At 38.8% G+C, this 12,690-nt stretch overlaps 1 long non-coding RNA gene across 8 annotated transcripts in view; it reads right to left on the bottom strand.

Annotated features, from left to right (window-relative positions):
- LOC138430868 (uncharacterized) overlaps positions 1 to 12,690 on the bottom strand; it is a 173,725-nt gene that overhangs the window by 68,537 nt on the left and 92,498 nt on the right. For all 8 annotated transcript variants that reach the window (XR_011253421.1, XR_011253424.1, XR_011253418.1 and 5 more), the window contains one exon: positions 7,959 to 8,050. This is a non-coding gene — a long non-coding RNA (uncharacterized lncRNA). The remainder of the gene's footprint in view (positions 1 to 7,958; positions 8,051 to 12,690) is intronic.

Below are 12,690 nucleotides of genomic sequence, written 5' to 3'. Positions count from 1 at the left end.
TGCCACTGATTTAGAGCTGTTACCTACACATAACTAACATTTACTGAGTGCTTATTATTAATGAAAAAAAAATGCCTTTTTGAGGAAAACAATTTACCTAAAACCCAAGGTATCTTACATGATTTCTTGTCTGAAAGTGTGTGGTCAGAACCACCCAAGATGCTATTCTCTTCCTCTCTGCTCACCCTCTACTCATCAGTCCCTGATTTATTTACACTCTACTCACATGATTGACCTCCCTCTTAATCATAGAGCCTAATCAATAAATGCCTACTTGCCCCAGCCCCACCTAGTGATAGTTCTAATCTTTATAACAGAATGTCTCTTCTATGATAATTTATCAAAGGGGTAGCGAAGGGGGCATGTTTCACTGTTGGTTTCCCTGGTAACCAATGAGCCAACATGAAGTCAAATTTGCTCTGTAACTGGTAACCTGGTAACCTCTTTCCCTCTGACTCCACCATGCTGTCATGCCCAGCCCCTCCTTGGCCACCCACTGTGGAGTATTGCTCCAGGACCTTTCTGCTTCATACATGCACGATCCCCTACCCAATAAACCACTGATGTCACGATCTCTAGGCTCTTTCTTTGTTCTTCAGGCTTGCAGGTTTGTGATGAGCAGCTCATCAGAAAGGCTGAGTGTCACAGGGTCACTAATTTCTCTACTTTCATCATCTCATTTCATTCCTGCTCCTCTCAATTTGTATCACTTCTATATTTCTTATTCCTGTTCTCTTCTTCTAATACTATTGTGTATTGGTCTGCCAATTTCCCATATTTTGCCCTTTTTAATCTGTATAAGAAATATAACTCGTGATTTACTTCAATTTTGAATGAGGTATTTTAACCATAAGGAAAGCTGAACACTGCATTGATGCTTTCAAATTGCGGTGCTGGAGAAGACTCTTGAGAGTCTTGAGACTCTTGGACTGCAAGGAGTTCAAACCTGCTGCTGCTGCTGCTAAGTTGCTTCAGTCGTGTCTGACTCTGTGCAACCCCATAGATGGCAGCTCATCAGGCTCCTCTGTCCCTGGGATTTTCCAGGCAAGAACACTGGAGTGGGAAGTTCAAACCAGTCAATCCCAAAGGAAATCAACCCTGAATATTCATTGGAATAACTGGTGCTGAAAATCCAATACTTTGGCCACCTGCTGCGAAGAGCTGACTCATTGGAAAAGATCTTGATACTGGGAAAGACTGAAGGCAAAAGATGAGGGCAATAGAGGATGAGATGGTTGGATGGCATCACCAACTCAGTGAACATAAGTTTGAGCAAACTCTGGGAGACAGTGAAGGACTAGGGAGCCTGGCATGCTGTAGGCCATGGGGGTCACAAAAGGTCAGATATAACTGAGAGACTGAACAACAGAAAAAGATAGGCAACGTTGTTACTCAACTGTAAGATTGATTTAGCTCTCATTACCAGTGAGAATGGAATAGCTAGTAGCACCATTGAAATAATTAAGATATCGTACTAGAAAAAAAACCTCAAGCTAAGAGTTAAGAGCCTGGCTCTTTCACTAACTGATTCTCTAACTGAACAGTTTGTGTTACCTCTTTGGGCCTCAATTTCCCTACTTATAAATCACATGGTGGACTTTTTCTTGAAAAAGAGCATTAAAATATATGTATACATTCTTAATATCTTGCAATCAAGTTAAGATCCTAGAGAGCTAGTGAGCAGGGGGAAAAGGATAGGGAAAAAAGATGAGACTGTGAGCAATGAGGTGCTGGTCCTGATGACAGGGCCAAGAAAAGAGTAGGTGATAGAAATCACTCAGGAGACACGGTGATGACTTTTAAAATATTCTTTTTTCCTTGCTTGCTTTCTTTCACTGTGCCAGGTCTTAGTTATGGCCCATGGGTTCTTTCATTCACTGCATGTGCAATCTAGTTCCATAACAAGGGATTGAACACAGGCCCTCACATTGAGAGTGTGGAGTCTTAGCCACTAGACCACCAGGGACATCCCAACATGGTGTTACTCTGTAAGACTTTTAGAGTTATTGTGTGACACTCCATGATCTGCTTATATATCCTAATCTATAGCTAGTGCACTAGGCTTCCCTGCTGGCTCAGTGGTAAAGAATCCACCCACCAGTGCAGCAGATTCAGGTTCGATCCCTGGGTGGGGAAGATCTCCTCATGAAGGAAATGACAACCCACTCCAGTATTCTTGCCTGGAGAATCCCATGGACAGAGGAGCCTGGCGGGCTACAGTCCATGGGGTCGCAAGAGTCGGACATGACTGAGCGACTAAAGAGTAGCAATAGCTAGTGCTCACCCGTACAGGTTAAAATCACAGGACTGAGATGTACATTCAAGGAGGGCAGTTCACTGCAATTTGGGTTTCCAGAAAAAAAGAAAAAAAGGAAAGAAATTGGAAGGAAATTCAACTGAATTGAGATGTTCCATTTTCTCTACACTATCAGATGCATTTATTCTAAGAATATCTGTACAATCATCAACTTCCCATTTTTAGGCTTTTACAATCATTGGGTCTTATTCATAATGATTACCATCTTTGTACTTTCCTCTAGTAAGTGAAATTAGCATTCTCTCATGAACTGTAAATGCTAAATTGCTAATAACCTCCCTGGGGTTTTCTTCACATGATGATGCCTTCAATGATTTCATCATAGTTTAGCATATTAACATATCACAATTTATACACTTAAGCATAATAAGTTCCCTAAGGCTTGATCTAAAAATGGTAGGTGTATTTTTAAATAACTCAGTAAAATCTTGGATAAACATTAACCAAATGACCAATTCTAAAGAAACAGCTTCTTTTTTTTTTTTTTTCCCTAAGGAATTGTTACTAGGAACAAAAACTAATATTTCTTAGAGAACTCAAAATTTTGTAACAAAAACTGAACGTCTGAAATCTCAAAAAAATGCAATTACAAAAGTCATTTTGAAAGGACTTGTATATGTTAATTACTACCAGCAAGGGCCATGAAACATGAATTTCACACTTTGATTAGTTCCAGGTAGAAAGCACCATAGAATCTAATATTTATCCCATTGGAAAAGTAAGAAAACAACTTTCAGTAAACCAAAGAAAGTACCTTCTCTTTTCCTCAACCATTTTATGGACTCTGGGGAACCAAGATACACTGAAAGAGGTAGCAGTGAACAAAAAAACAAATTATATTACATGATCAGGGAACATAAGGATGCTTATTTGCCTACTGTTTCAGAAACACAACTCTGCTATATTTAAAATCTCTGGGAGACCAAACTTCTATATACATTCTAGTTTAGGGAGAAAAAAAAATCTGAAAAATCAAAGTAAAACACTGTTAAGAGATTTAAAACTCAGATACCAAGAAAGGCCGTTTGGAAAATTCTGTCTTTTCTGTATTTTCAGCTAAAGGGAGAAATGTAAATATCTTCTTAAAAGAAAGGAAGAAACAAGAGAATAGTGTAAGAACAAATTTAGCATTTCACTCACTCATTCATCCATTCATTTACTCAGTATGAAGCATGAGGCACATGGGATCTTAGTTCCTCAACCAGGGATCCCACCCCCAACACCTGCATTGGAAGCATGGAGTCTTAACCACTGGACCACCAGGGAAGTCCCCATTCAATATATTTTAATTTGCTGTTCTGTGCTAGGCACTGTGCTAGGTGTCAAAGATTCAATGGTGGGAAAAATAGAAGCAAACTCTCCCCTGAGGACACCTAATGTCTAAATGCACAATTAAAGGGTTGTTATTTATTATACGTTCAAATAAGGAGGTGCTGTGGGTGCTCTGAGAACATACAGGTAACGTGACTGCAAGGACAGGGACAGTATTGCTAAGGAAAAAGCACAGAAGTTTCTATCTCAGAGGATGGAGATGAAGATGGAGTGAACCATTCTCTAAGGACCAATGCTCTCCATTACATGAGACCAGACAGTGACTTTTAGGACCCAGCAAGTTCAATGGTTCACAGGTAAAGGTTGTGTTTTTTCTTGCATTTGGTCTTCTCACTAACTACTAGAGAAGAGACAATCATAAGTTAAAGCATATTAATAGTGAATATTGACCCATCAGTGATTTTGCAATATGTATGGATGAGAGGAGCCTGATGGTCTATGGTCCATGGATTCACAAAGAGTCAAACATGACTTTGCAGGCACCCACACTAGCACACAAAACACATATACAAAATGTGATTATAGCTTTTTTTTTTTTTTCAAGAAACACCTCAAAACATCAGCAACTGATGAGTATTTTTTGCTGTAAAGTGACGATTATGAGAGTATTTATTCTAGTAATGCTATCATTGCCCAAAACACTTTTGAAATCTTGCTTTAAATTTGGCTTTAGAGCATTAGACCTATTCTTTCAAAAATCTCCCATGGTTGAAAATGCCAGGCAGCAGTGATTGTTTTTTTGAAAGCAATCATAAGGCTTGAAGATAAATAACTTCTACCTAAGAGGAATAATCAGAATCAAGGTGAAGCTATAATAGGAGAAGATCAATTTTTGGTCATTCGTGATGTGATGAGAAGTGATGGGGGGAAAGTAGCGACTAAATAAGCTGAGAAACATTAGACACAGAACTCTCCAGAAAGGAAAATAAGCCACTGTGGGCACTCCTGGATTTTAGCAGGATATTGAGTTTTCCAGAGAAGAAAGCAAAATCTTTCATTTTTGAACGCTTAGTGCCCAGTACAGAGAATAGCATATAGTAATCACCCAATAAATGTTTGAAGGATGAAACTGAAGCAAATTGCTTCCATTATCTTGCTGGAAGACAATAATCATGCCTCCCAGTATATGAGTCACAAAAAAAGAAGAAGGAGTACAGCAGAGGCTGAGACAGTTGGATAACATCCCCAACTCAATGGACATGAATTTTAGCAAACTCTAGGAGATGGTGAATGGCAGAGAAGCCTGGCATGCTACAATCCACGGCATCACAAAGAGTCAGACACAACTTAGCAACTGAACAACAACATACATACATATATATATATAAAAACAATGCAGATAGCATTTAGAATATTCCTACATGATGATGTCATTTATTTACCATTCCTGGAGTCTCTTTAATAAACTCAAATTCCCTAGAAATTATCATAATTGGGAAAGGGGCATCCCTGGTGGCTCAGTGGTAAAGAATCCACCTGCCAGTGCAGGAGATACAGGTTCGATCTTTGGTCCTGGAAGATCTCACATGCTGCAGAGCACCTAGGCCAGAGTGTCACAACGACTGAGCCTGTGCTCTAGAGCTGGGGAACCGCAACTACTGAGGCCTTGCACTGCAACTGCTGAAGCCCATATGCTTTACAGCCTGTGCTCCACAACAAGAGAAGCCACTGCAATGAGAAGCCCCCTCTCGCCACAACTAGAGGAAAGCCCTCACAGCAGCAAAGACCCAGCACAGCCAAAAAATAAACTAATAAATGAAATTATTATTTTTTAAAACAAAGTATCATCTTTTTTTTTTTTTTCAAAAAAATACAAGGGATAATATAACAATCACCAACTTTTTTGAGGACTTTCAAACACACCAAAAAAAGTATAGATAATATTCCTTAATGTAGTAGGCAGGACAAGAAAAAGTACCCAAAGTGTACTTGGAAAAATAGTGTCCTTTCCTATCTGGCTGCATATAACTTTCCTCTTTTTCTTTTACTTTCTATTTGTATATTTTCCTGACTCTTCAAATTACACCTTTAAAACTTTGCTTTTACTTTGTGCATCTGTCTGGCTCTTGGAAAGACTTTTGTAATTTGGTGTTAATGGCATATTTTGGACTGTAATCTCCATCTCACTTATTTGGAGTACATTTTTCTCCCAAATTTCTCTTCCTTTCCATTCGACCCAAGCTGCAAATAATAATAATTTCCTCCAAACTCCCACCTTGGTGGCTATTTTATATACTTCATCTTACTCCCAGTTCTGTCCTCCAAACAGATCCTTTAGAATAAAAAAACAGCAAAAAAAAGCCTCTCATTTTAAGAGAGAATCAAGCCATTTGTGCTATGTTATTTTACTGTGTTTAGGTACTATGGTTATCATGTTCTAATGTTCTATGCTTCTTGGCATCAAAGAACATTGCTTTATTGTGACATTTTCAAATGAAAACTATATGACAGTAACAGTTTCCAAAGACCTCTCATTTACCTTGGCACCATTTACGAGTAGTGGGGGAAAAATACATAAAACCACTGCTTTGAGCAAAACGCCACAATGATTATTTAGCAAACAAGCTCGCATATTAGAATGGCGGCGGGGAGATTGCTTCTACAGACTAAATTACACTTTACACACAGGCACTACTGAATGGCTTTCTGCAGAGGTTACATTTAAATTATAGCTCTTGCTAAGCAAACATCTCATGGTTTGTGTGTGAATTTGAATTATGCATCTATCAGGCAGCATGTTTATAGAAAAAAAAGTCAAGTCGATAGATTGCTAAATTGCTGCAATATTTGTAAGGGACAAAAATAGCTGGAATGTTGGACAACGAAGATGGTTTGAGAGCAGTCCCACTTACTGTCCAGTAAGAAAATGCTTTGGCAATTCTGGACCACAGTGGATGATTGACCTTTGGCTTCATTCAGAAGCATCCAAAACTTGCTTTCATGCTTTTGCTTTAGAAATATAATTTGATACCTTATGCTTGGAGATTCTGAAAGTGGAAAAGCACGTTGTATAACTTCTAATTTTATTCTAATTCCCAGAAATAAGGCAAATGGACATGAGCTAATTCGGGGAAATAGACTATTAGACAGTAAAAATAGATAGATCAGATAAGAAGAGTGTAAAATGACCCAACAAAAGGGCATTCAACCTCTTCAGAACCTACCAAGATCCCAAAATCATCCTAAAGAATGATCACATATCTGCAGCAGAATGTGTCTTGTCTGTATTAGTGTGAATACATCCTTGATAAGGGCTTCCCGGGTGGCTCAGGGGGCAAAGAATCCTCCTGCCAGTGCAGGAGATGCAAGAAACATGAGTTCATTCCCTGGGTTGGGAAGATCCCCTGGAGAAGGAAATAGCAACCCGCTCCAGTATTCTTGCCTGGGAAATCCCATGGACAGAGGAGCCTGGTGGGCTACAGTCCATGGGGTTGCAAAGATTTGGGTGCAACTGAGTGACTAACAACAGCAGCGATCCTTTATAAGGCGAGAGAAGGAACAAAATGGCTTCACAGTTCCACGTAACTCTAAGACTGTGTGACTCTATTGCTGATATCTTAATGTGTTTTGCCATCAATAGAGCTTGGGAGAGTTACAATCTTTCATTTCTTAAGACTGACAACTCTTCTGCATGTTGGAAATCCAAGCCAGGTGTCTGCTGCAGTAAGAACAGTTTACCATGGAGGAGTGCGATGGTGAAATGTTTCAATCTGTTCATCAGATAGCAAACATGTCTCATGGTTCCCAGTCCTCCCTGGGCAAAGAAGATGGGGAAGAAGGAACTGGTGACTAACACTTTGTACAGGCCAGCAAAGAGTCCAGAAGAAAAGAACTGGGGAAAACCAAGCGATGAAACTCTTGCCATTTGATGATCTAGAAAATTCATAGGTGCATTCAAGTCCCCTTTAATAACTTTGTGTGTGAGTTTTAGATTTGAAAAGTGGTCTGTATAATTGAAATTTCTGTAACATTCTTCAAATGACAAAATTGCAGAGATGGAGAAGAGATGAGAGATACTCCAAGGGCGTGTAATGGGAGAAGAAAGGAGAGGGAAGAAGGGGTCTATGGCTATAAAAAAAAATCCTTGTGGTGATGAAATTTTTTATCTTGAGTGCAGTGCTGGTCACACAAATTTACACATGTTTATAACATTTCACAGAACTCCTTATGGGTTGAATTGTGTCTCCCCCCACCCTGCAAAAAGATATCCTAATATCTTAATCCTAGATATCCTAATCCCCAATACCTCAGACTATGAGGTTATTTGAAACAGTCACTACAGATGTAATGAGTTAAGAAGCAGTCATACCTGGGACTTCCCTGGTGGTACATGGTTAACATTTCATCTTCCAATCGGTGTGGTCGATCACTTGTCTGGGAGATAAGATTCCACATGACTCTCTGCCAAAACACCAAAACATAAAACAGAAGCAATATTGTAACAAATTCAATAAAAACTTAAAAAATGGTCCACATCAAAAAAATGTTTTTTTAATTTTTAAAATAAATAAGTAAAACAGGGAAATCAGATGAGGTCAGTGCATTGTATCAATGCCAGTTTTCTGGTTGTCCTATTGTACTATAGTTGTGCAAGAGTTACTGTAGGGGGAAATGAAGATTTTCAAGCTTTCTCTATGTTATTTCTTATAACTACTTATGAATCTACAATTGTCTCATAACAAAAGCATAAAAATGTGCTCTGAGTTCAAGTACGTAGGTTCCTCAATATATCCTCAAGAAATATTTAGGTCAGGGAGCTAAATTAATCCCAGTTTTAAAAAATGAAAACATTAAAAACAACACATTAAAAAGATCATACACCATGACCAAGTGGGCTTTATCCCAGAGATGCAAGGATTCTTCAATATCCACAAATCAATCAATGTAATTCACCACATTAACAAACTGAAAAATAAAAGCCATATGATTATCTCAATAGATGCAGAGAAAGCCTTTGACAAAATTCAACATCCATTTATGATAAAAACTCTCCAGAAAGCAGGAATAGAAGGAACATACCTCAACACAATAGAAGCTATATATGACAAACCCACAGCAAACATGATCCTCAATGGTGAAAAATTGAAAGCATTTCCCCTAAAGTCAGGAACAAGACAAGGGTTCCCACTTTCACTGCTGCTATTCAACATAGTTCTGGAAGTTTGGGCCACAGCAATCAGAGCAGAAAAAGAAATAAAAGGAATCCAAATTGGAAAAGAAGAAGTAAAACTCTCACTGTTTGCAGATGACATGATCCTCTACATAGAAAACCCTAAAGATTCCACCAGAAAATTACTAGAACTAATCAATGAATATAGTAAAGTTGCGGGATATAAAATCAACACACAGAAATCCCTTGCATTCCTATACACTAATAATGAGAAAGCAGAAAAAGAAATATAGAAATTAAGGAAACAGTTCCATTCACCATTGCAATGAAAAGAATAAAATACTTGGGAATATATCTACCTAAAGAAATTAAAGACCTATATATAGAAAACTATAAAACACTGGTGAAAGAAATCAAAGAGGACACTAATAGATGGAGAAATATACCATGTTCATGGATTGGAAGAATCAATATAGTGAAAATGAGTATACTACCCAAAGCAATCTACAGATTCAATGCAATCCCTATCAAGCTACCAGCGGTATTTTTCACAGAGCTAGAACAAATAATTTCACAATTTGTATGGAAATACAAAAAAACTCGAATAGCCAAAGCAATCTTGAGAAAGAAGAATGGAACTGGAGGAATCAACCTACCTGACTTCAGGCTCTACTACAAAGCCACAGTCATCAAGACAGTATGGTACTGGCACAAGGACAGAAATATAGATCATTGGAACAAAATAGAAAGCCCAGAGATAAATCCACACACCTATGGACATCTTATCTTCGACAAAGGAGGCAAGAATATACAATGGATTAAAGACAATCTCTTTAACAAGTGGTGCTGGGAAAACTGGTCAACCACATGTAAAAGAATGAAACTAGAACACTTTCTAACACCATTCACAAAAATAAACTCAAAATGGATTAAAGATCTACATGTAAGACCAGAAACTATAAAACTCCTAGAGGAGAACATAGGCAAAACACTCTCCGACATAAATCACAGCAGGATCCTCTATGATCCACCTCCCAGAATTCTGGAAATAAAAGCAAAAATAAACAAATGGGATCTAATTAAACTTAAAAGCTTCTGCACAACAAAGGAAACTATAAGCAAGGTGAAAAGACAGCCTTCAGAATGGGAGAAAGTAATAGCAAATGAAGCAACTGACAAACAACTAATCTCAAAAATATACAAGCAACTTATGCAGCTCAATTCCAGAAAAACAAACGACCCAATCAAAAATTGGGCCAAAGAACTAAATAGACATTTCTCCAAAGAAGACATACGGATGGCTAACAAACACATGAAAAGATGCTCAATATCACTCATTATCAGAGAAATGCAAATCAAGACCACAATGAGGTACCATTTCACACCGTTCAGAATGGCAGTGATCCAAAAGTCTACAAGCAATAAATGCTGGAGAGGGTGTGGAGAAAAAGGAATCCTCTTACACTATTGGTTTCAATGCAAACTAGTACAGCCACTATGGAAAACAGTGTGGAGACTCCTTAAAAAACTGGAAATAGAACTGCCATATGACCCAGCAATCCCACTGCTGGGCATACACACCGAGGAAACCAGAATTGAAAGAGACATGTGTACCCCAGTGTTCATCGCAGCACTGTTTATAATAGCCAGGACATGGAAGCAACCTAGATGTCCATCAGCAGACAAATGGATAAGAAAGCTGTGGTACATATACACAATGGAGTATTACTCAGCCATTTAAAAGAATACATTTGGTCTGACGTAGGGTGCAGCACGCTTGGGGCTGGTGCATGGGGATGACCCAGAGAGATGTTGTGGGGAGGGAGGTGGGAGGGGGGGTCATGTTTGGGAATGCATGTAAGAATTAAAGATTTTAAAATTTAAAAAATTAAAATAAAAGAAAAGAAAAGAAAAGAATACATGTGAATCAGTTCTAATGAGGTGGATGAAACTGGAGCCGATCATACAGAGTGAAGTAAGCCAGAAAGAAAAACACCAATACAGTATACTAACACATATATATGGAATTTAGAAAGATGGTAATGATAACCCTATATGCGAGACAGCAGAAGAGACACAGATGTAAAGAACAGACTTCTGGACTCTGTGGGAGAGGGAGAGGGTGGGATGATTTGGGAGAATGACATTGAAACATGTATACTATCATGTAAGAAACGAATCGCTAGTCTAGGTTTGATACAGGATACAGGAGGCTTGGGGCTGGTACACTGGGATGACCCAGAGAGATGATACGGGGAGGGTGATGGGAGGGGGGGTTCAGGGTTGGGAACTCATGTACACCTGTGGTGGATTCATGTCAATGTATGGCAAAAACAATACTGTATTGTAAAGTAAAAAAAATAAAATTAAAAAAAAATAAAATAAAATATTCTCAAATTGAAATTTAAAAAATGAAAAAATGTGGGCTCACTCAAAGAAATTAAAATTTCCAAAATTCATAAGGATCCTGAGAAACTCAGTATTTACATCATTAGCAGTCCATCTTGTTTTGCTATGCTATGATTTTCATGTGCATAATTCAATTGTTTAAATTGATTCAGGCTGACAAAGATTTCAAATCAAGAGGGGGGAACGATCACCAGGTTGCAGAACCAATAGTGACTGTAGAGAAAAACAAGAGATAAAACCTGAAAGAAGAGATATGGTGCACCTTGCCTTCCCCCCCACCCCCACCCCAAGGAGAGAAGACTCAACACTCTCTATGTATTATAAAGTGGAAACGCGGAGGCGAAAGCCGGCTCAGAGGCTGATCATTGTGAAAAGGCAAAGGAAAGGAAAAAAACGTCCTGCCATTTAGGTCACATGGAGATCCCTCAGAAAACCCCAGCCAGATTAAGACAGAACACTGTTAGAGAGAGAGAGAGAGAGAGATGAATCAAGTATCTAGAGTTTATTCACCCCCAAAACCCACAACACTAGCAGTGACCAGACAGTTGTCACTTCTTAATTGCATACAAAAGTGTCAGAAATGGGGAGCCATTTGCCAGCCTTATTATCTGTGCCAGGCAGCTGTCCTGCAAGACTCTCAGGATAGAAGACACGGAAAACATCAGCAGCTGGACAGCAATTCTGGAAATAAATGCCTCAAGGGATGAAAATTCTACTTCTTGCCCAGGTTTAACAGGAAAATGGGGAGAAAGGTACCAAATGATATCTAGAATCACATATAGATCAGAAGGAGTAGGAAAAAAAGACTACAGCAGTGCTGGTTGCCTTGAATGATCACAGATCTTATTCCTGAAAAGTTTGATGGAGATGGAAAGCCCTGATTAAATGTTTTAAAGCAAATAGATCAAGAAGAAGAAAATGGTAAAACATTTGTCCTAAGGTGGAAAGGATTACAAGTCTTTATAAACTAGGTTTTGAGAAAATCTTTTTGCTCCTTTGGCTTTCTGGAGCCATCATCCAGCTACTCTTTCTTTTAAAAATTTTTTATTTATTTGGTTGCATCTGGTCTTAGTTGCGGCACACAGGATCTTCATCACATCATGTGGGATCTTTTGTTTTGACCCAAGGACTCTCTAGTTGCGGTGCATACGTTCAGTAGCTCCACGGCATGTAGGATCTTAGTTCCCTGACCAGGAATCAAACCTTGCATTGCAAGGTGGATTTTTTAACCCCTAGACCATCAGGGAAGTCCTCATCCAACTACTTTTTTGAAGTAGGGGTTTCATGGGATGACCATTCAGTTCTGCTGATCAGCTCTCCTTCGGGCAGAGCAGAGAAACTGTTCAAATGCAATCTGCAAACACTTGGCACAGGAAATCCAGAGCAGATTCCTGTGAATGTTTGCTTTCTCCCTTTGAGGAAGCCCATATATTTTCTTGCAGTTGTATCTGATGAGAGGAAATGCAGAAGTAAATGGAGCTGAAGCCAATCAGAATCTTCGCTTGTGGGATTATTCTTTATT

This window comes from Ovis canadensis, chromosome 26 (assembly GCF_042477335.2).
Source record: "Ovis canadensis isolate MfBH-ARS-UI-01 breed Bighorn chromosome 26, ARS-UI_OviCan_v2, whole genome shotgun sequence".
NCBI classification, from domain to species: Eukaryota; Metazoa; Chordata; class Mammalia; order Artiodactyla; family Bovidae; genus Ovis; species Ovis canadensis.
This window is presented reverse-complemented; position numbering and strand designations above follow the sequence as displayed.